The sequence below is a fragment of the Eupeodes corollae genome, chromosome 2, assembly GCF_945859685.1.
Source record: "Eupeodes corollae chromosome 2, idEupCoro1.1, whole genome shotgun sequence".
Taxonomy (NCBI): Eukaryota; Metazoa; Arthropoda; class Insecta; order Diptera; family Syrphidae; genus Eupeodes; species Eupeodes corollae.
The window spans coordinates 23680346-23705446 of NC_079148.1; the positions used below are offsets into that span (position 1 = coordinate 23680346).

The 25101-nt window shown below is 29.6% G+C and overlaps 2 protein-coding genes across 7 annotated transcripts in view; one reads left to right on the forward strand and one right to left on the reverse strand.

The window, feature by feature from the left end:
• The window catches only part of LOC129947427 (E3 ubiquitin-protein ligase highwire), a 125780-nt gene that overhangs the window by 31680 nt on the left and 68999 nt on the right, over window positions 1–25101 (reverse strand). The gene's annotated exons all lie outside the window — the stretch shown is intronic.
• Window positions 1–25101, forward strand: part of LOC129947429 (uncharacterized) — a 38988-nt gene that overhangs the window by 7269 nt on the left and 6618 nt on the right. The gene's annotated exons all lie outside the window — the stretch shown is intronic.

Consider the following 25101-nt stretch of genomic DNA (forward strand, 5'->3'; position numbering starts at 1 on the left):
AATGGCAACGTAAATAAGCAAAATTGCCGCATTTGGAGTGAAGAGCAACCAGAAGCCGTTCAAGAACTGCCCATGCATCCCGAAAAATGCACTGTTTGGTGTGGTTTGTACGCTGGTGGAATCATTGGACCGTATTTTTTCAAAGATGCTGTTGGACGCAACGTTACGGTGAATGGCGATCGCTATCGTTCAATGCTAACAAACTTTTTGTTGCCAAAAATGGAAGAACTGAACTTGGTTGACATGTGGTTTTCGATTCTATGGCCATTTTGAGGGAAAACTTCGGAGAACAATTCATCTCAAGGAATGGACCGGTAAGTTGGCCACCAAGATCATGCGATTTGACGCCTTTAGACTATTTTTTGTGGGGCTACGTCAAGTCTAAAGTCTACACAAATAAGCCAGCAACTATTCCAGTTTTGGAAGACAACATTTCCGAAGAAATTCGGGCTATTCCGGCCGAAATGCTCGAAAAAGTTACCCAAAATTGGACTTTCCGAATGGACCACCTAAGACGCAGCCGCGGTCAACATTTAAATGAAATTATCTTCAAAAAGTAAATGTCATGGACCAATCTAACGTTTCAAATAAAGAATCGATGAGATTTTGCAAGTTTTATGCGTTTTTTTTTTTTTAAGTTCTCAAGCTCTTAAAAAATCACCGTTTATAAGCATGTTTTACTTATTTTAAGTCCAATTCAAGATCAACTTGATTGTATGTTTCCAAAGTGTCCCATCTTTTTTTTGATACATATACGTTCAAAGATTTATTTAAAATCTAAAGTTAGTTCATGCGTACATTACTTTTTACAATTTTGACAGATTTGTCAATAGTTTCAAAACGAAATGTCAAATTTGACAAGGAACCGATAATTACAATAACAATAGGTGTGTTTGCGTACCTTCCTTAAACAGTCTAATTTTAGGAAAAATTACGAAATTGAACTAAATCCTGTTCGCGTACTAAAAAATTGTGTAGTTTTTCGTAAAAGAGAGCGCTCAAAAGAGAGTAATATATTTTCCTAACCTACGAATTTTAGCCCGGGAAATTTCTTTGGTTTGATTTGTGAAAAGTGTCAGATTTGATAGAACTTAAAATAAATTGCTCGCATTTGCTGTCACTTATAAAATTAAGAATTTGCTTCCAAAAAACAGCAACACAACTTACAAAAAATTAATAAATTCGAAACATGAAATGACACGATGATGATTCAGAATTTAAAATTTTTTTGACAGTCAAATTGTTTGAAAATTTTTTTGTTTTCCCGTTCGCTAACTTTTTTGTAGTTTTGTATTTTTGTGAGAGAATATTTCCTCCACTCTTGAAAACATTTCTTTTTACGAATTTTAGTGCAGAAAGTACGTAAACGGACCTAATAGTCGCCAATAAAATTTGTAACATTTTGAACCTTAAATGTCAGTTCTGACGGTTGGCACATAAGATGTCACTGAAATTTTCCAAAGAGCCTGAGAATGTAATAAATATCTGACAGTTTGATAAGAAGATTGTCAAATACATTTTCTCCAAACTTGTATTCTAATATTAGAAGTTATATTAAGATATTCATTTCAAAACCCCTTTCGATTAAATTTAAATATATTAAATATTTGTTTGGCGCTGGTGCAAAAGGGGTTAAGTTGGAAGTTTGATTCAAAATACAAAAAATCAATATAAATTTTCCAATGGAACAAACAAAATAGGAAAAGTGTCATTTAAACAAATTTAAATTTAAAAAATCAAACAAGTTTGTGATTTTAAGTGATTTTACGACATTTGAATAATTGATTTTGTATGACAGATCTGACAAATCGTGTTCGTTTTCGGAATTCTTTTACATCATATTTTTCTATGAATGTAAAACTGTAATCAGTGATGAAGTTTATAATTTGACATGGAAGAAAAAACATCATTAAACCAAAAGCATGAACTTATATTTCGTGCCTCATTTCCTAAACCAGATAAGACCGATTGCAATGACATATACAAACAAATTACATACCTACATACATACATAGATACGTTATTTTATATGGAATGTAATGTACATATGTGTGTACTTATTGTGCTATAAAAAGTTTTGCACCCTCATCTGACGGCATGGCGCTTCATTTCATCATTAATATTATTATTTTTTTTTTTAAATTTAATTCGTTACACTGCTGATGCATTTGTCTATATCAACATATCGGCCAATTGTGGATTGAAAATACGAACATACTCGTACATTCTTTTCTTTTTTCAATTTCAAATATGTAATTATATCGTGGCCTTGGATATAACAAGAGCTCGTGAAATATATATAATCGAAAACTTAAGTGAATTTTGTGCCAAGACTTGTTGTCGTCTCGCAAATGAAAAAACTGAAAAAAGTGAAAAAAATGAAAACAAATTGTATTGAAAGAACGAAGAGTTTATTTATAAAACAGCCCGCAATTAGGAATATATATGCGGTGCTTATATTTGTACATCAACACCCAACACGTCCGATGGACGTACAGTGCGATGCATTCTTTCTATTTTTGTCCTGGAGAAGTTACTCGTAGGATCATGAAAAATTCTGAAATAGGTTTCGTTTTTTAAATATTTTATTTTGCATATTATCTGATTCGTCCAACGGAAAACTTGGATTAACTGGTGTTTTTTTTTGTTGTTGTTTTTGAAAAATAAATGAAAACGATGTACCTTCATACAAATTATAAGACATTGACTTTGATGATGATAGGTTTGACGATGCCGACCATATTGAACTCATTTGAACTTTATAAGTTCAACACTTTAAAAATATTAAGTGAAATTGCTATTATATGTTTAGTATCTGTACTTGACAGTGACTTTCAAATTGATATTAGTTCTTTCTTTTATATTACTTGTAAACGTCAAAACTTTTAAATGTGAACAACATTTTGAGGGAAATGCTTCTGTCATTGCATTGGATTTTTGTTCATGGGAAATTTATTTCCAGGGAAATTTAAATTACTTCAAAATGTTTTGCGTGAAAAAAAATTCTGAGGGAAAAGTAATTTCAAAGTCGATTCCCGATAGGTTACGACCTTTGAACGTATTACTTTTTTTATAATAAGCACACACTCAAGGAGATATTACTATACCCTTAATAGGCAGAGTAACAGTGTGAGCACTAGAAAGAGGAGAAAGGGTTTGAAAGGAGATGTCGGTGCACATTGGTTTTGAAATCCTGAATATTGCAATGACTAGGAAAGAAAGAGTGTGGCAAGGCATTTTTTAGCGTAGTTCGGCTAAAGAATGAATGTCTGTATTTTACAGTACGGCCGAAGTTTTTTTAACTTCATCGTCTATAGCTCAAGAACCAGAAGAGGTATCGATTTCAAATAAATTTTGTTATACAGATAATAAGGCAGAAAGATGCGGAAAGTGCTCTCAAGAAAATTGCGTGGGTGGTTTTTTTACCATAGCAGTTTGAAAAAAGGTGAAAATTTTGGTTAACCCTAAATATCTCACGAACTAAAAACGCTAGAGACTTGAATTAAATTTTATATAATATATTGTAAAGTGATATCAAAGAAATATTTTTTTTGAAAAAAAAACCAATTAACGGTTTTTTTATAAATCAAAAACTGAAAAAAAAAATTTGTCACCTCCAAAATTTTACGACTAAAACATGATTTCATCTCCAAAACCATTTTGTGCAACGAAGAATAATGTTTTTGACATCTTATACAATTTTGAGAAAATCGAATTGACAGTTTTTTTAATAAAAAATGAATATCTAAAAAAACATTACTCAAAGTTGGTAAAACTTGAATATCGATTCAAATATCTATTCAAAACCTTGAAATTTAGGCTTCAAACTTATTTTATCTTATAAGAAATATTATTTACAACATTCTGAAAAATGTTGAGAAAAATCAAATTGACAGTTTTTTTTACAAAAAATAAAAACTTTAAAAAAATTAATAAAAGTTGGTAAAAATTGATTTTCGACTCAAATATCTTTTCAAATCTTTGTGATATTGGCTTTAATTTACTTTTATCTTTCAAAAAATGTTGTTGTCAACTTTCAGTAAAATTTTGAAAAAAATCGAATTGACGGTTTTTTTTACAAAAATTAAGAATAAAAAAAATTAACAAAAGTTGGTAAAAAATGATTTTAGACTCAAATATCTTTTCAAAAATTTGAGATAATAGCTTCTTACTAATTTTTACTTATAAGAAATATTGTTTTCAACGTTAGGACAAATTTTGAGAAAAATCGAATTGACAGTTATTTTTACAAAAAATAAAAACCTAAAAAAATGTATAAAAGTTGGATAAAATTGATTTTCGACTCAAATATTTTTTTCAAAAAATGTAGATGTTGGCTTTAAACTACTTTTATCTTTCAAAAAATATTGTTGTCAACATTTAATAAAATTTAAAAAAAATCAAATTGACAGTTTTTGTACAAAAAGTTAAAAACCTAAAAAAAAAATAACAAAAGTTGGTAAAAAATGGATTTTCGACTCAAATATCTTTTCAAAAATTTGAAATATTGGCTTCAAACTAATTTTATCTTATAAGAAATATAGTTTTCAACATTCGGTAAAATTTGAAAAAAAAATCGAATTGACAGTTTTTTTTACAAAAAATAAAACTCTAAAAAAAACAATACTAAAACTTGGTAAAAATGTACTATCGACTGAAATAGCTTTTCAAAAATTAAAAATATTGGCTTCAAACTTATTTTGTTTCACAGAAAATATTGTTTTCGATATTCAGTATTTTTTATATAAAAATCCAACAGTCCGTTTTTTCATAAAAATTAAAATCTACAATAAATAGTAGGTACGCAAATTTGGTAAAAATTGATACGAGTACATATAGACGGGATGGAAAGTTATCAGTGTGGGTTGCATCCCAGCCTCTTTTTTTTATAATAAGCACACATTCAAAGGGATATATTACCCTTATTATGTAGACACAGTGTGAGCACTAGGAAAGGGAGAGGGGGGTTGAAAAGAGATGTCAGTGCACATTGGTTTTGAATTCCTGAATATTGCAATAGCTGGGAAAAACATAGTGTGGCAAGACATTCCACATTCGCGTAGTACGGCTAGAGAACGAATCTCTGTATTTTACAGTACGACCGAAGTTGGGCTCGAGGGTATATTGATTAGCATTCCTAGAAGCAGTTGAACTGTTTAAAATAACGGTAAAAAAGGGTCACACAAAAAACCTTTCGACGATGTTTAAGCGAAGTAAATTAACTTATGTTGATATTATCACCAATCAATTTAAAAGCTATACGTTCAATACTATCCAAGGCGCTTTAGTAAGTTGCAGGAGCACCAGCCCTGAGATGGGTGTTATACTGAAACTTTAGAGGTAGATATATAAGTCTTGTAGAAACTGAACAGAATTTTGAACCTAGACATAATGTTTATCTTCCGATAACATTTGATGTTTTTCTTTGTATGGTATTAAAATAAGAGTCCAACGAATCATAAAAACTCTATTCAATAATTTCGAAATTTGTTGTTTAGGAGCTAGAAAACCACACGATAATCCTATTAAACACTTAGATGCATTTTAAACACTAAGTTTCTTCTATCATCTTCTGACATTATACAAGTAGGTATTCCCATACAAACTTGGTCTATTCGTTTCCGTCTTTATTGCCCACAGGTAATCTATTGTATTTGTTTTTATCATCAAAAATGTTAACCTGTATTTTATATGTAGGATTGTAGGCATATACAAAATTTAAATATGAATATGTTGTAATTTTTCAATTTTATACTTTTATTTTCCTATTTTCATAATGGACTAATTTGAGTAGGTAGTGTAAATTAAGGAAAGCATTCATCTTCATTATTAGTTATAGAAATGTGATATTATTGAAGATTAACCTTTTAAGGGTCGACTTTTATAGTTTCTAAAGTTACAGGTCTCGATTAAACATTTATATCATCATCATAAATTTCGAAAAGAGCAAATCAACATTATGGGGATTTAGCATTAGTTATTCTTTTATATTTCTTCACACGGTTAAAGATTTAATTTAAGATGTTGCATTAAAAATTAAGCTAACAACGCCTTTATAGTTTTTTTTTTTAAAAATGCAAATACTTGTAAAAAAGTATTTAGTATTTAAAATAACCAAGTTCTTTTTTACTTTGAAAAAAAAAACAATGGATGTGAAAGTGAAGAAGAACGCCAACAAATCCTAACACTGATTTAGGACACTTTTTCAAAGTTTCCAAATAGTTCGGAAAAAATATTTTCCGATCCATGGATCGCATCGAAATTATCTGGAGAGTTTCAGAAAGCTATATCTTGATTCATGCATAAATTAAGTTTCAAAGATTATTTGTATACTATCTATAGAAAAAACAGAGAATATCTACTTGAATAATGATCCGAATTCAAGTATTTCAAACTATTCGAAAAGAATCAGATGTCAATTGTCTATTTAACTAACCGTATAATTTGAAACTGTCCGGATAATCAACAGGTCTAAAGCCACCCATAGAAACCACAATTGTATGCACACCAGCGTACTGACACCCGGTGTGACATTATGGCACACCAAATCGTACACACATTGGTTGCAAAAGAGACTAATAGAGAAAAGATCAAAATGAGTGACGTTAAAGCTTGAAGCTTTTATTGAAACAACTCACCGTACTCAACAACGATTCAGATGTTTTCAAATACATATCACACCGATTGGGTCACCGACACAGAAAAATAAATACCTTGCGATTTTAATCGTCCGTTTTTGACTTCGGTGTCTGCTCCAGCCCACGCAAATTACACATTTCTGCACACCGACAAAAATGTGTTGTCTATGGGCTGCTTAAGTTTACTCTACTTAAAAAACATTTTTAAACAAAACCCCAGCTTAAGAAAAACTTGATTTCTTCCTATACTGAGATTTAAAAAAAAAAACAAAAACGAAAAATATCATTTCTAAACTCTGTTAAGAAATCGGCTACAAGTGTCAATACAAAAAACTATAATCCAAGAATTTGGGGTACTTTTAGATCCCGCACGAATTTATTTTAAAGAGCTTATGACAACTTTAGCTGTTGTAAAATTTGGAAGCCCCCTTTTGTAATGTTTTCCTATTTTGTCTTTATATTCTTTTTATTCTGTTTACTCTTGGTCGACAATAAATGATTCTAAACCATCAGAAAGTGTTCCGGATTTGTAATGACCTGTCAATTTCTTAGTCAGTTAAGATTATAAAGTTTTCTAGAAACATCTCAAGATCTATTTACTAATAAAGCCTCTTTCACAATTGAAATGTTTATCGTCAAAAAATCTCTTGTACGAAATACAACGGGAAATATAATTGCCAAACATTCCTTTGCAAATACATTTAAATTTTTCACCGTGTCAACGTTCTTTACATCCGCAACTTCTTATCATTTTTGTGCATGTAAACTAAAAGTTGTAGTAAATTCTGAGTTTTCTCGTGTAAATGGGGTCTAAAAGAGTTTCTTTGATGTTCCAATTAGTTTCGATACGATCTAGGCAAAAATCAAACTTTTATATTTTCGAACATATTTTATTATTTATGTCAGTGTCAAAGATTAAGCATAGGCCAACAATTATTCTCTTTAAAATCAACGTATCTTGTCTTTTGTAAAGTCTTACTTAATGTATTAAAATATTAAATAACTCATTAAATTGCTGTTCAATTTGTAATGGTCTCTCACTTTCACTTATTGGATAATTGATTTTCAGTGGGTTCAGGCTATACCTTTTTTAAGTGATCGTTTCAATAATAAAAGTCATACCTTTACAACCTGTCCAAGTCCAACAAAATTCAACCTATTCAAATACGGAATATGAAATACGTTTTGGTTTCTTTTCTTTGAGCCAACCTTAAAAAAAATAATAATTGATTACAATAATAAGCGCGATTATTGCGTGTTTAACATCTTTTATAAATTAAAAGCTTAGGTTAATGTAATAGTTTTCAATTTAAATGCACGCAAGCATGATTATTGTTGTCATGCGCCCGAGACAATGTGGCTGTCGCATACATTAGATTACGTCAATTTGTCAACAAAACTTTTATCAGTTTTTTTTTATAAATCTCAGTCTCAGGAATGAGTTTTATTGAATAAAATATTAAGCAAAATCATACTCTGTCACATGCAAATTTCCACTTGTCACCTACAATGACAACAAAAACAACAACAACAACAAAAGAAAGAGAAGAAAAACTGAAACAATAGATTTACTTCTCGTTAAAGTGATATTTATGGAACGACAATCATCATCATTTGCCAACTTCTGTCATTCATAAATATCCAGTTTCCTTCAATTTTATTTATAAACAATGAGTTTCTTTGTGCAATTTTTTTCGCAACGTCATCTTCATGTCAAGTCAAACGAAGTCGTACTTTATACAAACACATTCTTAATATGTATGTCTACGATCTTAACACATACAATCATAATGTATATCAATAGATAAAAATATGTCTTCCTTTTTTATCACATATTTGCCTTTGTTTGCGTTCATATTTTTCCCAAAGTGACAGTTTTAAATTCTTTTAAGATCTCATTATTTTATACGTATGTTTGACAGTTCTGTCTTCATCTTAAGCTGAATACCTACTTTGACCCCAAATGTAAATAATATTTATTTTCTAATATTGTTTTTGTTTAGAAAATAATCCAACAATAAATTCCTTCGTCAAAGTGGGCGGATGTGACATGAGAGCACCTAGGTTACAACAAATGTGACAAGCGAGAACAGCTCGCTTATGATAAATATCAAATTTGATTGCATCAACGATTATAAAGAAATCCTCAAAATCAAAGTTGACAAAATTTAATTTAAATCAAATATTTTCACGCACGCTAAGTCGACGGAATATACATACATATAAGCAAACAACAAACAACCAATAGAAACAAAATTTAAAAGACACAAGAATTTCGAAATTTTGACATTTACAAGATATCTTACACGCCATTAAATAAAACCGAAAGGTGTTGTTCGAATTTTGATTTTTGCTTATGCTCGTGTTCGTGTGATGTGCATTTCATTGGAATTTTTATTTTAGATTCTGAAATATTTTAGTACGCATCACGTACCTATCTATACCTTTGATTTGTGTGTTTTTATTTTGCTGTTTTGCTTTTTCGTCCCAACACTGTAGGCGGTTGAATTTTCGAAAACTTATGTTTAATTAATCAATTTTGTTCAAGGTCATAAAGGGTGTTTTTTAAAGGTGATTGGATTGGAAGAGAGTTGAAAGCAGTTATTCCCTAATTTGCTTGGATTTAGTTCTTGTATAGTAAATTTCCCTCGATTGACAGCCAAATTTACCTGGATATTTTTTAACGAAAACAAATAATTCCCCATTTAAGATGGGAAAAAATAGATGGAGAACTAAATAACAATGTGCAATTTAAGAGCTATACATTAAAAATCGATTATTGGAATTAAGAAATGGTTAAAATATGTTTAAACTTCTCATCGTGAAAATATTCCATGTAGTGTAAAAGAGTGAAATTAGATGGCGCAACAGTCCGTAGAAAGAGGGGCTAGTGTTAACCAATCTAGTGTGCGAGTCATTTTTAGAGATGAAGGGCACCTACAATTTTTATGCCAAGAATTCCTCTTACAGGATTTGTCAATTCTCAAAAGAAGCAAAACGCGTGAGACAAACTTAGATTGTACGAGTACAGGCAAGGGTTAAACCCAAGACATTTGGCATGACACTTTTATAACACACTAACTGCCATGGGTACCACTACATAAGGTGCTTACCAACAATTAAATTGTGCTATAAAGCATCTTGTACATGAAATACGATACGAACTGTGAACTGTGGATGTTCGCATATTTTGACTTTTCTTTCACATGAGCTTTATTTCTATTCGCAGACTGCGATGAATTGTCATTTATAATTACCCTTTTCAACAAACAAAACAAGAGTGGTATAATTTTGAGGTTAAGTTGAGCGCGAACAATTTATTAGTTGCAGTGTGGATGGTATGTGGAACGCGAATAGAGTTTGACAGTTCGTAGCAAACACATTACAATTCGTTACTACCAAATTGTTTTTACAGAATTGTCTTATAAGAGAAGAAAATGCAAATTTTCTAATCCTAACATAAGTGTGAATTGGTTTCTTAATGTGTTTTTGTTTGAAATTGACTTTTTGAAAAAATATGTAAAATCTCGTTTGTTCGTCCATTCGTTCATTCGTTGTTCGCTCTCATGTGCAAGGCTCTAACGTAATAACCCACGTTATAACCCAACTGTCATTTTTGACATCCTCGTATACGCTACATAATTGTCTTGTGAAATAATTTTCTGATCCACACTCTGCTGAACTGGTTTCAAAGCATATGCATTTCTTTAAAACAATTTGGAAGTCGTTACTTGTGCAACTCAAAGTAATTAACTGGTCTTACACTCGTTCACTCATTTAAAAATTGTATCATATAAACAGCACCCAACATCTTTTACCAACATTCAAGTTTTACTTAAGAAACGTTGGCATCCGCAGTTAGAGTTTAAAATATTGTTTTTTGTTAATATGATGAAGAAAACTGGAGACAAAACGGAACCCTGAGGCATATCATTTAAATTTGACAATTTTAGATCTAAAACCATTTTGTGGGCTTTGAATTGACTTGAGAGGTACAAAATAGTTACAAAGAGAAGAGACTGTTCCAAACGACAACAAATTCATACATTTCCAATGAATATTACAAAAACATGACAGACTCTGAACTAACTAACTAATATAGCAATGCGTCATTTGTTGATTATTTTTGTAACTAGTTTGGCGTGTTCAAAAACTTCCACAGATATAAAACACCCTATAAACATAATTTCATCCTATAAAATTGCGTTAATCTCTTCCAAAATAATTTATTATATCAAAATAAAAAGCTTTGCCTGCTAATCAATCACCAACACAGACATTAAATATTTTCAATATCTTCTCTTGCAAGTGTTTTTAATGTTTAAAGACCGAAATTCTTGCATTAGTACGTATTTTCTCGAGTTTTAAGTGAATTATAAATAAACTTAAATTTGTATAAATATATGCCAACCTGCCTGGATAGTGTGATGGCATCATTTCTACTTTACGTACAAATTTATCTTTTTTTCACTGAACGCTGCCATTCTCGAGATATGTGCGCAGCTTATAGTACACTTTTTAATGATGGTGGTGATGGTATTTTTGACACTTGGTAAGCAACAATTACTGTTGAATATTTGTCACTTGAAACTCGAAAACAGCCCATATACATAGATTGGGTGAGGTACCCAACCCACCCATCAGACCAGACATTTTGCGAGGTTGTCTCTTTTTCATTTATCTTAAAAATACGGCGAAATATCTATAAAAAAAATGTTGGTGTATGCGAATACGGGTACTCCTATATATCTCTGGACACTGACGAGCTAAGACGATTATGTGGTTTCGTTTGGTTGATCTCAAAAATGCACCATATGTGGCTGATGTTGATGCATCACGCAAACATACGGCTCTCTCTCTGTTGGTTTGGATAGTTTATTTTTCCTATTCTCGTCTTGATGCGCATAAATATCTTTTGCCGTCAAATAAGACGAAGGCAAACGAACAAAATGTATAATAACGAGATTTTTCAAGAATCCAAAATGGAATAAAGTGTAGACACTTCAGTGACTTCAGCTGCTTCTGTTTGGAAGATGCGACGATCCTCGTCGTCGTAGTGTCGGTCGTCTTCATCGTCATCATCGTGATTGTGTAGATACTACAAACTCATATAATATTTGAAGTTGATGTTATATTCCGGGTTTGTGTCTGGCTGCTGAGAGGCTTTTAGAGCTGACGACGATTATTTCCAGAATAAAAAGATACGCGACGACCAACAACGATACGATATGAGGGCTCCAGAACAAAACGGATGATACACGTCGCCATTGTCGTCTTCGTCGGCATCGGAATGATCGTCTGAGATTCTAATTTTGGACATCATCATCATAATTTGGAGATGAAAACCAAAAACAGAATGAAAACAACACAACAGAAAAAAAATAGATACTTATACAATTAATACAAAGTTGTGTCTTTTTTTTGAAGAGCCTCGAGACTTAAAGTGGATAAAAACTTCTCATATCACTCATTCACCTTCTCACCTTTTTTTATTTTTATAAATAAAACTTGGGATAGAAAAATAAAAACAAGAAAGGAAGCATTAATGTTTCCGCTTAAGATTTAGGTGTGTTTTTGAGAGTCCTATTTCAAATAATCACATTTCAAAAGCTAATAAATAGAAAAGTTATTTGAGTTAAAAAAAAATAATTTCGGCATTAATCTTGATACAAAACAAATAAATAATGCCCAGAGGTCTTTGGAACTTTTGAAGTTTTTTTTGAATTAAGATTCATTTCGTGTTTTTTAAAACTTTATTCGCTATTTATTGGATATGAGGTGATTCCATTAAAATACTTCGAATTCCACTCTTAAAAAACATTTTACATTTGAATTTCGAAATGAGATGTAAGTATTTTTTTATAGAAGTTTACACCTTTTATTTCGAGCGCAATTTTTAATGGCAAATTAGTGCTTTATGAGTTAAATCATTCAATAGAAAGCAACTTTGCAGCTTAAATATGTTATTACATATATTTTACGCATTTAATATTCATAAGAAAGTTTTTTTTATCGAAATAATTTAAGTTGTTAGAATAAAATTGATTTTTGTTGATGATTTGAATCAAAAGAATTGGGTCTTTGAATGATTCAAAAATAACCATAAAACTCAACTGAGCTGATTACGAAGAATTGAAGTTACATCAAAATCCATAAAGTCATTTTTGAGAAAATCGAAGAAAAGAACAGTAAATAGATTGATCTTAAGACTAAGTTTTAAATAATACGAAGATCGTTTGAAAGTTTGAAGTTTTCTGAATCGTATTATAAACAAAATAAAAGATTTGGCTCTATTTTTGTTTACTTATAAAACATAAAAACTCAACGACTGATTCTAACTGTTTTGACTTAATTACAAGTTTTTTTTTTCAAGTTCAGCTTTAAAGTTCAACTTTGAAATAAAGCTAAATATATATTCCTGTCTAATCAATATTATAGAAGCCTGTTTTTTGTTTATTGTTTAAAACAATAACATATTCACATAGAAGTATTTTAAAGCATTTTCATTTAGTATACATACGTCAAATATAGCACATTTACCTTAAATTCTAGCAACACACACAAAAATTAACAATAAATTTGTTATGTTTATTAATTTATCATCTTATCTTGGAGTTATTAACATACAAATATGCATATATTTCTGGATTGTTTATTATTAATAAATAACATTTTTCTTGCGTGAATGTCACTAAAAATAAATTTATTCTTTAAAGACAAATTTCATTCGTTAAACGTATACAAACAAAAAATATACATAAGTATGTATGTGTTGTCATCAATCAGTTTAGGAAGTGACTAACTTTTTTAAGAAATAAATTATATTTTTAATTCCTCTATTTTTGTGTAATCATACGGAAAGGGTCATTCATTAATCGGTGTCGAAAATTATGAAAAATAAAGTGAAAATCTTATTTCGCTATAATATTTGGAGTTCGGATATTGCAATTAATTCTGAAAAACAATAATACCCGTGTTTTGTTGAAAAATCTATCAATAGTATAGTAGGATTTTACAGGAATAACAAAAACAATATCGGCAGTATGAATACTACCGATAAAAGTTAAAGTAGAATCTTACTACGGATGGGTTTTTGACATTTATACGAGTCTCGAATGGGTCTTATGTTATTTCGTTCTCAAATGTTGGTACGATTGATATTGCATTCGTATCTCGATGGCAGTGTTCAATGAGTAGTTCTGCATTTGGAATCATGTTTGTTTTTCATTGGGGGAAAAAATTAATCTATTACTGTTGATATTATTTATTTTTGGTTATGAAAATGGACTAGCTGGGCTTATTTTGCAAGAATAGAAAAGATAATTAAGTTTTGCTATGTTTCCACTAAAGGTTTATCTCAGTTAAGAATTAATAAATCTTTTTGGTTTTTCCAACGCACCAGAAGATTTAAAAATGATCAAGTTTAACAGCTCTTTCTAAAATGCAATTTGTGTTTCGATGTTTCTTATGAAGTGCAAGTGAGATAGTTTGATTCGTGTTAAACAATGAAGAACTGAATAGTTCAGCAACATATAAGAATACGCTACCTACTGCATGTGTGTTTTTTTTGTTTATTTGATTAAAACAAAACTATATTTTTTGTACACAAACATGCAAATAAACAGACCATAATGCATTATTTGTAAAACCAACTCCTCCACACAGGTTTTTCTTCTTCGATCCTCGACTGGAATCGAGTCAAATCAAGCTCATTTCAACTCGATTCAGTTAAATATAGAATTGAGACGAGCTTCAAGCTCGCTTTGATACCGCATGTTACTGTAGTAGTCGACGAACAAATGCAGTTCTTGGGGTTTTATTTTATGTCAAAGGTGCAATTGTTAAATGTATTTTTTTTATAGAATCACAATTTCAAGATGTTTTCTTACCAATTCTTCTTGAAAATTAACCATTTTATTAGTTTTAGTTAATTTCTTTTGTTGAAGTTAATTTTAGCTTTTGATTTTCACAAAATTTTCTTCTATTTGTGTGTTTATTTTTTAATATTATTCCGACAGATATTGTTTCAGTTGTACCAATTTTTAAATGCAAAAGTCTGGCTACTGCCGATGCGTTTTCTCGGACATTTTCTATTATACTATTTATAGAATGCCAAAAAAACAAGGGTAATTTAAATTCAATTCAAATGGTCACTACGAGGGATTCCCGTGCTGCGAAAGCTTTGAGGTCATGGTAATTTTTTGCACATTTCGGTGGGCCATATTTTGGATTTGAATGCACCGGTAAATCGATAATTTAGTATCATCAGCAAAATGTATACTTGTAGTAGCAATATTTTCCACTGAGCATTTAAAAGATGATGCACAGACTTTACGATTTCTTTAACGCTTCCATTCTCTTTAAATGTCTCCACTTACCGTTTTACCGATTGCTTGAATAATCGATCAATTATGACCATAACTTTTTTAATAAGCTTTGATAATTTTAACGAGTTGTTCGGTTGTTAATAAGCCATCCATTATCGTTAATTGCAAACAATCCTAGCTCAGTTTGACAGGTGTCAAATGTCAGTGCAACCAACTTAACACCACGAAATCTTTGACCAAGTATTTTGTCCTGATTACAAAAAAAAAATAGAACATGATCGATTTTAAATGCAACTAGATTTTTGGTGTTAGCTTGGAAACAATAGTCCTGTTTATATTTCAGCTTTTTAGATTGATATTTAGAGGATATTCGTTGCGTTTTTCTATTTCCCATTCAAATTGTTTGTAAGCATTTTTGCTTTTTCGTTTTGTAACTGACTTTGAGACTTCAAGAGAATGCAGATTTGAAAAGTATGGAGACTTTAAAAGAAGGCACGGCTCCAAAAGGAAATGATTGCAATCAAAATATTACAGTGAAATTTATTGGAGAAGAAATAATGGCTGATTTTTAAATTTGAAGTTCCAATAGCTAGATGAATTCAATGAGTGCAATTTTTATATTGAAGATGTAAAAGATTGAATTCTTTTACAAGTCTGATACACGTTCTATAGAACAAATGGTCAAATTCTTTAACTTAACTTTTGTCATACAAAGAAATTGTAACAACAACGAGAATTGTCCAAGAGATAAATTTAATGAGAAGAAAATAATCGACGGTTTTTTTTAACAGTCTGCTAAAAACAGAAACAAGCACTTAAATTGAAACTGATTAAAATTTTACATCTTTAGAAAATTTAAAATTTTAATTTTCAAATTTCTGACAATTTCTCTTATTTGCTTAAAAATAAAGAACCTTTTAAGTTTGAGGCTATAGAAGTTTCATCAGCATCGTGATTTGAGTAGAAAAATAATTTGACTTACCGTCAAATTACTATGGCCATAATATTATGTACCTTTAAAACCAATTTTACAACAAAACTGAATTAATAGGTTTTTCGAGTTTTAAGTTTTTCAAAAATCTGATTTAGATGTAAGTAAGTTCAAAATAATATTTAAATAGTAAACATTTTAATCGACCTTTTGAAAACTTAAAACTCTAAAACTTAAACTTAAACTTAGAGTTAGAGAAACTAAACAATATCCCTGTTAGAGCATGAGATTAACGATAGGATATTTAAGGCTATGTAGGATTTTTACCATGTGTACGAAGTTAAGATTAAAGACCAAATAAAAATTAATGTATATTGAACACAAAAAAAAAACGAGTTTCTAACTTAAAAAATTGATTTAAATGTCAAATTGACATTTTTTTACTATACAAAGCAAAAGCACTGAATGGAGGCTATCGTGAATAAAATTTCTGTCGCCATTTATTCATGGACGAAAAATAAAATGCATATAATTTTCCTTTTTTATTTTTATATCTATATAAGCTCAGATTCTAACAATGCAATGAGAGTTGAAGTCCTCTCAGAAACTGTTTTCATTTATTTATTAACTTCTAATGAAACTGTTTTCATTTATTTATTAACTTCTCATAGGAAGTTCTTGTAATGGGTCCGAATTGTCAAATTGAAAATTTTGACATTTCATTTTCGAAATAAAAGATCTTCAGAAAGATGTCCGTACGTTCGCGATTTTTTCCGTCGTCCATAGCTCAAAACGAGAAGAGATATCGATTTCAAATACATTTTTTTATAAAGATAATAATGCAGAAAGGGCTCAAGAAAATTGCGAGAGGGTTTAAAAAAAAAATTAACATTTTGGTTAACCCTAAATATGTATCTTACGAACCAATGACGCTAATGACTTGAATTAAATTTTATATTATATATTGTAAGGTGATACCAAACAAGTATATTTTTGGATAAAAATATAATTAACATTTTTTTATGAATCAAAAAAAAAAAACGAAAAAAAAATTGTCACCTAGAAAATTTTACGAATAAAAAATGATTTCATCTCCAAAACAATTTTGTGGAACGTTTCTAACATCTGCTAACATTTTGAGAAAAATCGAATTAACAGTTTTTGTTTCATAAAAAATAAAAACCTAAAAAAAAACAGTACTCAATTTTGTGAAAATTGATTTTTGAATCAAATATCTTTTTAAAATTGGCTTTCATCTAATTTTAATGTATAAGAAATACTTTTTATGTATTTATGGTTTTATCTCCAAAACATTTTTGTGCAACAAAAAATAACGGTTTTAACATCAGGTAAGATTTTGAGAAAAATCAAATTGATAGTTTTATTTTATAAAAAGTAAAAACTTAAAAAACATTACCCAAAGTTGGTAAAAATTGAATTTCGACTCAAATATCTTTTCAAAAATTTTAGATTATGGCTTTCAACTAATTTTACGTTATAGATATATTGTTTTCAACATTCGGTAGAATTTTGAGAAAAATCGAATTGACAATTTTCTTACAAAAAATAAAAACCTAACAAAAAAATTGATAAAAGTTGGTAAAAATTCATTTACGACTCAAATATCTTTTCAAAACTTTGAGATATTGGCTTTAAACTACTTTTATCTTTTAAAAAATATTGTTGTCAACAATTAGTAAAGTTTTGAGAAAAATCTAATAAACAGTTCTTTTTTAATAAAAAATAAAAACCTTAAAAAACACAATGCTAAAACTTGGTAAAAATGTACTTTCGCCTCAAATAGCTTTTCAAAAATTAAAAATATTGTCTTTACACTTTTTTTATTTCGAAGAAAATATTGTTTTCGATACTCAATAGGTTTTTTTTTGTAAAATCCAACATTCCGTTTTTTCATAAAAAAATAAAATCTACAAAAAATAGTACGCAAATTTGGTAAAAATTGATGTTCGGTTCTCGAAATCTCTCAAATTTGTCCAATTTGTATTTGTTTATATTAGAAATGAAAAATTTAAAGAAATACTACTAAAATTGGTAAAAATTTGTTTTCGACTAAAAATCTATTTAACAAAACTTAATTTTCAAACTAAACTATTTCTTGATATGAAAAATATCGTTGGTAATTTAAAAATTTCTAAGAATAATTCAATTGGCAACTGTCTTAACCTATCACGAAAACCTACAATCTTTTAAGCAAGCAATCGACAGACGAGATAGTAAGTTATCAGTGTGGGTCGCATCCCAGCCTCTTTTTTATATTTATAATATATAAGCAAGTTCCAACAAATACCCTGGAACTTTTAATAGGCCCCAATAAAACACAGTTAAATATTTTTGCAGGTGTTTCTTAAGAAGTTCAGTTCAACTAAATTCTACTGTTCCTCCTTTTAATGTACTTGTCTCAAAGTATATGCTGAACTTCTATAGGTTCTAACCTCGTTTGGCATATTGTTTAGTTTGTGAAAAAAAACTCGTCAAAAATTTCGCAACAAAAGTTTCATCTCTCAATAGAATTGTGTGTATTTTTATGTGTCCCCTTTTCATTGGAATCTGCATACACGCCTCTCATAAAGTGATTTCCATTTCAATGTATAAGCCACATTTTAGCAAACTTTATGTTACCCACTTGCAAGTCACTTCACCAACTAGTCATTAGTTACAACAACAATACAAGTAATGGAAAACAGGTGGGCTTCTACACCTCATAGAAAAGATAGCATGTCGTGTTTATATTTTTGCATAAATTAAATATGGAGTTGTTCTTGATTGGAATTTTTAATTGCACATAATACAAAAAAAATACATACATATACCTACTGAGCCAATGCCAAACCAATTAGCTTTTAGATTGGAATACTTAAAGGTAGGCAGAGGCATAACTTCTCTCATATTAAAATTCAATTTTGCAAAAGAGAAAAAAAGCGATCTTATTTGAAAAATTCACATGAATTTCGAATTCGGAAACTCATGAATTAACACCACACCAATAAGTCTACAAATTACAAAGTATAGTTTGATTTGATTACAGAATTACGATACTTTGAACCTATTAATCGTTTAAATTAGATCCCTATACGAATTGAAGAGGGTATAAGAATGTAACATACAAAATACCATCTACCATCTCGTACATCCGCTCTAAGCAATCAAACTCATAAATTCATTAATCCTATATGATTATTTTCTATTGAATAGCGAGGGTGTTTCATTCATTCAAATCAATAATGAACAGACAACAACAAAAATAGAAGCAGACATACATAATTTTATAGTTGATGCATCGTTTTTCGGGAAAGAAAACTCTTCAATTTTGGAAGTTTTTTCTTCTAGATGCAAACCATATGGTTGGATCTAATTTTGATAATGCATTGCCTTGAAACACCGACAACTTTTTAAAACATTTTACTTACATTTGTGAACAATAAATTGACAAAGGAAAACAAATCCATGGGCAGGTTTGTAAAAGATTACAATCTTCCGCGAATGCAATCTTTTATGAATTCCATTTAATAATTTCATTCTTTGAATAACTAACCTAGAGAGTGAGACTTGAAATTTTGCAATGAGAATTAAAGTGTATTGACTTACAATTCTCGATCATTCCTGTGTGCGAGTAAAGTTGTCAGAGATGGAAGTCACTTTCAGTTTAAAGCCAAACTGAACGGCTAATTTGAGAAGGCGCTTTTTATGACAGAAACTGCTCTTGGAGAATTTGTCAGTTCCTAAAAAAGGGGCAGTACCTTTGAAAATCACTTTAGATTGAACCCAAGACCTTTGGCATGAAAGTCTTATGCACTAACTATCACGACACGGGTACTTCCCTCAAAAATATTGCATTCCTTTTAAACTTCACATAGGAAGTTATTGTAATGGGTCCGATTTGTCAAATTGAAAATTTTGGCATTTCTCGACGATTCAAGGTTCCTAGAGTCGAAATAAAAGATTTTTAGAAAGATGTGTGTGCGTTCGTTTTTTTCGTTGTCTATAGCTCAAGAACCAGAAGAGATATCGACTTCAAATAAATTGTGTTATACAGATAAAAAAGATGGAGAAAGGGCTCTCAAGAAAATAATAATTTTATCTTTAAAACAATTTTGTGCAACGAAAAATAAAGTTCTTAACATCTGGTAAAATTTTGAGAAAAATCGAATTGTTTTCTTTTTTTTGAAAAAATAAAAAAATAAAAAAACATTAATCAAACTTAGTAAAAATCGATTTTCGACTCAAATATCTTTTAAAAAATTTGACATTTTGGCTTCTAATTAATTTCAAGTTATAAGAAATATTGTTTTCAGCATTCGGAAGAATTTTGAGAAAAATTAAATTGATTGTTTTCTTACAAAAAATAAAAATCTATACAAAAAAATTAATAAAAGTTAATAAAAATTGATTTTCGACTCAAATATCTTATCAAAACTTTGAGAAATTAGCTTTAAACTACTTTTATCTTTTAAAAAATATTGTTGTCAGGATTCAGTAAAATTTTGAGAAAAATCGAATTGACGTTTTTTTTGCAAAAAATAGAAACCTAAAACTTGCTAAAAATTTACTTTCCACTCAAATAGCTTTTCATAAGTTAAAAATATTGTCTTTAAACTCTTTTTATTTCACAGACAAAATTTTTTCGATTTTTTTATATAAAACCAACAGTCCGTTTTTTCATACAAAAAATTCTACAAGAAATAGTACCCAAATTTGGTAACAATTGTTGTTCGGTTCTTGATTTGTAAAAATTTAAGAAATGCTACTTAAATTTGTAAAAATTTGTTTTTGGCTAAAAATCTTTTTAACAAAACTAGATTTTCAAACTAAACTATTTCTTGATATGAAAAATATTGTTGGTAATATAAAAATTTTTAAGAATAATTCAACTGACAACTTTCTTAACGCAACACGAAAACCTACAATCTTTTAAGCAAGACAAATCGACAGACGGGATGGAAAATTATCAGTGTAGGTCACATTTCAGCCTTTTTTTTATTATTGTATTAAAATCTAAGTGTTTCAATTCAATTGCAGTTTCTGTTTTTTTTTTAATTTTTGCAATTATTTGAAATCATTAGCAAACAATTGATTTGTGATTGGATTTAGTTATAATGTTTTATTTTAGCCTTTTCCAAACTGTCCTTGCGTTATAACTTTTCATTGAAAAAACAATTTTCAATTTTAAAGAACATGTTGTTACTTTATTTTTTAAGTAACTTTAAAATTTGTTGTTCCAACTTCCATGGCTTTATTACAAATCCACGAGAAGCCTATTTTTATCCTTTAAGCTAAAAGTTGTCACAAGATGAATAAGTTATCATTTTTTTTGTATTAATATAGAGACAAATGTCAATTTGATTTTGACATTTGTCAAAAAATATTTGTGTACGGAATAATCTGTCGGTTGTGACAACGTTTTTGACTAGCTTGAACCAAATTATATCGATTTCGAAATTTATAGTGTGTTATTTCATATCTCAAATAAAGATCTCATAGAAAAATGTTCACAAATCAATGACTCAGCGGAATAAGCCAAGAGACGACATTTTGATGTGTTAATTGTGGCATAATAAATTCTGGCTGAACAACCTAATGACTTGTTATTAAGAATTACATTTAAGTTATGTTTCAATTACAAATCTTAAGCCATAAAGCAAAGATGGTGTAAAAATGTCAAATAAATTACAAGTCTAAAGCCATAAACTTTCCTGTCCGAAAAGTAAATGTAATGTAATAAATGTCAAATTGTTCAGTGGCTTTCAGCGTTAATGATGCATTAAGCTTATATATTTTATAGGAAAATATCAAAAAGAACTATTAGCAGTTTTGGTAATAATCTAACCAACTTCTTTACATAAACGGGATTTATTTTGTCCCACTTCTCTCTTAAAGCGCTTTTTCTTCCTGATTTTACGCTCAAGTTTTTCCACAAATTCTCAATTATTCTCAGGCCTGAAGATTAAGCAAGCGGTTGCAGAACATGAGGATAGTTTCAAAACAACCAAGACTGAACGGTTTCAGATTATGGCTTATGTTTGACTTTTCCGTAGTTTGTATTTGATTCGGTTTCAAAATATCCAAATACATGTTATTGTCCATATTTCATTCGATATATTTCATTCGATAAAAACAAGGTTAACGAAACCTGATGAAGTCATATGTAGACATAAACTATAACATGACCTCCCCCGTGCTTTACAGTACCACAGTTTTTGGGCAAGAGCTCCGTGTTTAGCTGCCTCCAAGAGTATGCCTTCCCATCCAATCCATAAACGTTGAATGTATTTGTCTGAGAAAATTTTATTTCGGGCTTCATTTTCTTTGATGACGATTCAATTTTTGCTTAAATATCGCTCAAAATTGCGATGAACGGTTGAACTGACATGTTTTTAGTGTTAACTAACTTACTCGTGACTTTTTAAGACCGACCTTTGTTTGAAAAAAAAACTAACTTAATTCACGTCAAAAATTGATAAACCCAACACAGCAAATAATAATTATACCGATTTAAGCTAAAAGCAAATTTAAATAGAGGCTGGGGTGCAACCCACTCTGATAACTTCCTATCCCGTCTGTCGATTTGTTTTGCACTAAAGTTTATAGGTTTTCGTGTTGGGTTAAAAAATTTGTCAGTTGAAGTTTAATTAATAATTTTTAAATGACCAACAATATTTTTCGTATAAGGAAATAGTTTAGTTTGAAAATTCAGTTTTGGTAAATAGATTTTTAGTCGAAAACAAATTTTTACCATTTTTAGTCGCATTTCTTAAATTTTTACAAATTGGATAAATGAAATTAATTTGAGAGATATCAACAACCGAACATTAATTTTTACCAAATTTGCGTACTATTTTTTATAGATTTTATTTTTTTAGTGAAAAAATGGATAGTTGGATTTTTATAAAAAACTATTGAATATGGAAAACAATATTTTCTTTGAAATAAAAAGAGTTGGAAGACAATATTTTTAATTTTTTAAAGATTTTTGAGTCGAAAGTAAATTTTTACCAAATTTTATTAATGTTTTAAAAGATAAAAGTAATTTAAAGCTAATATCTCAAAGTTTTGAAAAGATATTTGAGTCGAAAATTAATTTTTACCAACTTTTATTTATTTTTTGTTTAGATTTTTATTTTTGTTTAATTGTCAATTTGATTTTCCTCAAAATTTGCCCGAAAGTTAAAAATAATATTTCTTATAAGTTAAAATAAGTTGAAAGCCATAATTTTAAATTTTTGAAAAGAGATTTGAGTCAAAAATCAATTATTGTTACCAACTTTTGTTAAATTTTGTTTAAGTTTTTATTTTTTGTAAAAAAAGACTGTCAATTCGATTTTTCAAAATTTTACTGAATGTTGAAAACAATAATTTTTAAAGGATAAAAATAGTTTAAAGCTAATATCTCAAAACCTTGAAAAGATATTTCAGTAAAAATTCAATTTTTACCAACTTTGAGTAAAGTTTTCTTTAGGTTTTTATTTTATATAAAAAAACTGTCAGTTCGATTTCTCAAAATTGTACCATATCTTAAAAACGTTATTTTTTGTTGGACAAAATTGTTTTGGTGATAAAATCATTTTATATTCGTAAAATTTTCGAGGTGACAAATTTTGTTTGTAGCATTTTTGATTTATAAAAAAAACTGTTAAATATATTTTTTCCAAAAATATACTGGTTTGGTATCACGTTACAATATATAAAATTAAATTTAATTTAAATCTCTAACGTTTTGGGTTCGTGAGATATTTAGGGTTAACCAAAATGTTCACTTTTTTTTAAACTGCTATGGTAAAAAACACACCTACGCAATTTTGTTGAGAGCTCTTTCTGCATCTTTCGTGCTATATAACTTGCATAACACAATTTATTTGAAATCGACATCTCTTCTGGTTTTTGAGCTATGGACGACGAAAAAAACGTCGCGAACGTACGGACGTACACATGCAGCTCAGAAATCTTTCTAAAAATTCTTTATTTTGACACTGGGGACCTTAACGTCGAGAAATGTCAAAATTTTCAATTTGACAGATCGGACCTATTACAATAACGTCTTGGAGAAGTTGAAAATTTACGTCAAAAATTGATAAATTGAAATAATAATTATTTCGATTTTAGCTGAAAGCAAATTTAAGAAGAGTGTTAAAGTTTTTACTTTACGATTTGAGTAAAAAGAATAATGGGTGACTATTTAGGTTAGGTTGAGGGGCTGATAGTTGATGCCTTTACCCGTGAGTATTGCTACTCAAGCTAATAAGAAAAACCTAAGTGTTTAGTTAGTCAAGCTATTTAGAGGCTTTGACGAAGTTCAGAATGGTTCGTACCTGGCGTACTAGAGAGTTCTTCTAAATCCCCGAAGAGATTATGTCCGGTGATTATGCATAATTCTTTTCGTTCTTTGTTTGTTAAAACAGGGCCAGAGCTTTCTTGTAGTGCCGCAGGTTTCAAGAAGGTTCCAATTTTCATCAGCCTTGATAGTTATTCTTTTTGAGATTTCCTGTTTTAAATAACAGGTAGGGGTGCTAACTAGCTGAGCTTGGCTTACGTCAAGTACTGACCCTAATCTTGCTAATTCATCGGCTTTCTCGTTGCCTAGTATATCGCTGTGGCCTGGGACCCAGCAGAGTCTAAAGTTGTGCTCTTAAGCTCTTCGCGGCAGCATGAAACAAGCTTTGATTTTATCTCAGTTGCAGTAATAGCTTTTCTTGCCGCTTGACTATCAATGTAAAAGGCGATATCAGCTCCTGGTATCGCCACCATTGATACCTTTTTAGCAGCTGTTGTCACCGCCAAGACCATCGCTTGGAAGACGCTACTGTAGTTTGGAAGCCTAAGCGATGCGGTTAACTTTAGAACTTCAGAATAGAAGCCTGCCTCTACACCAGTGTCCATTTTAGAGACATCAGTATAGATAGCTATTGGGCGACTATATATAAATACTTTCTATAAAGACCGTATTATACTATCTTCTTGCAAACTTTTGACATATTTATATATGTATATACAATTTTAGATTTTAAGCAAATAAAAACACTGCATTATTTAAGCTAAAAGCCACTGTACTTAAAGGCATACACATTTATTACAAATTTAATAACTTTAAAATTCATGCGCGAATAAGTTAAATTAGATACATTTACTGACGTTTCAAAACAATCTACATTCAAGCTATTTGTTATAATTTTCTCATTTTATTTTATTTTAT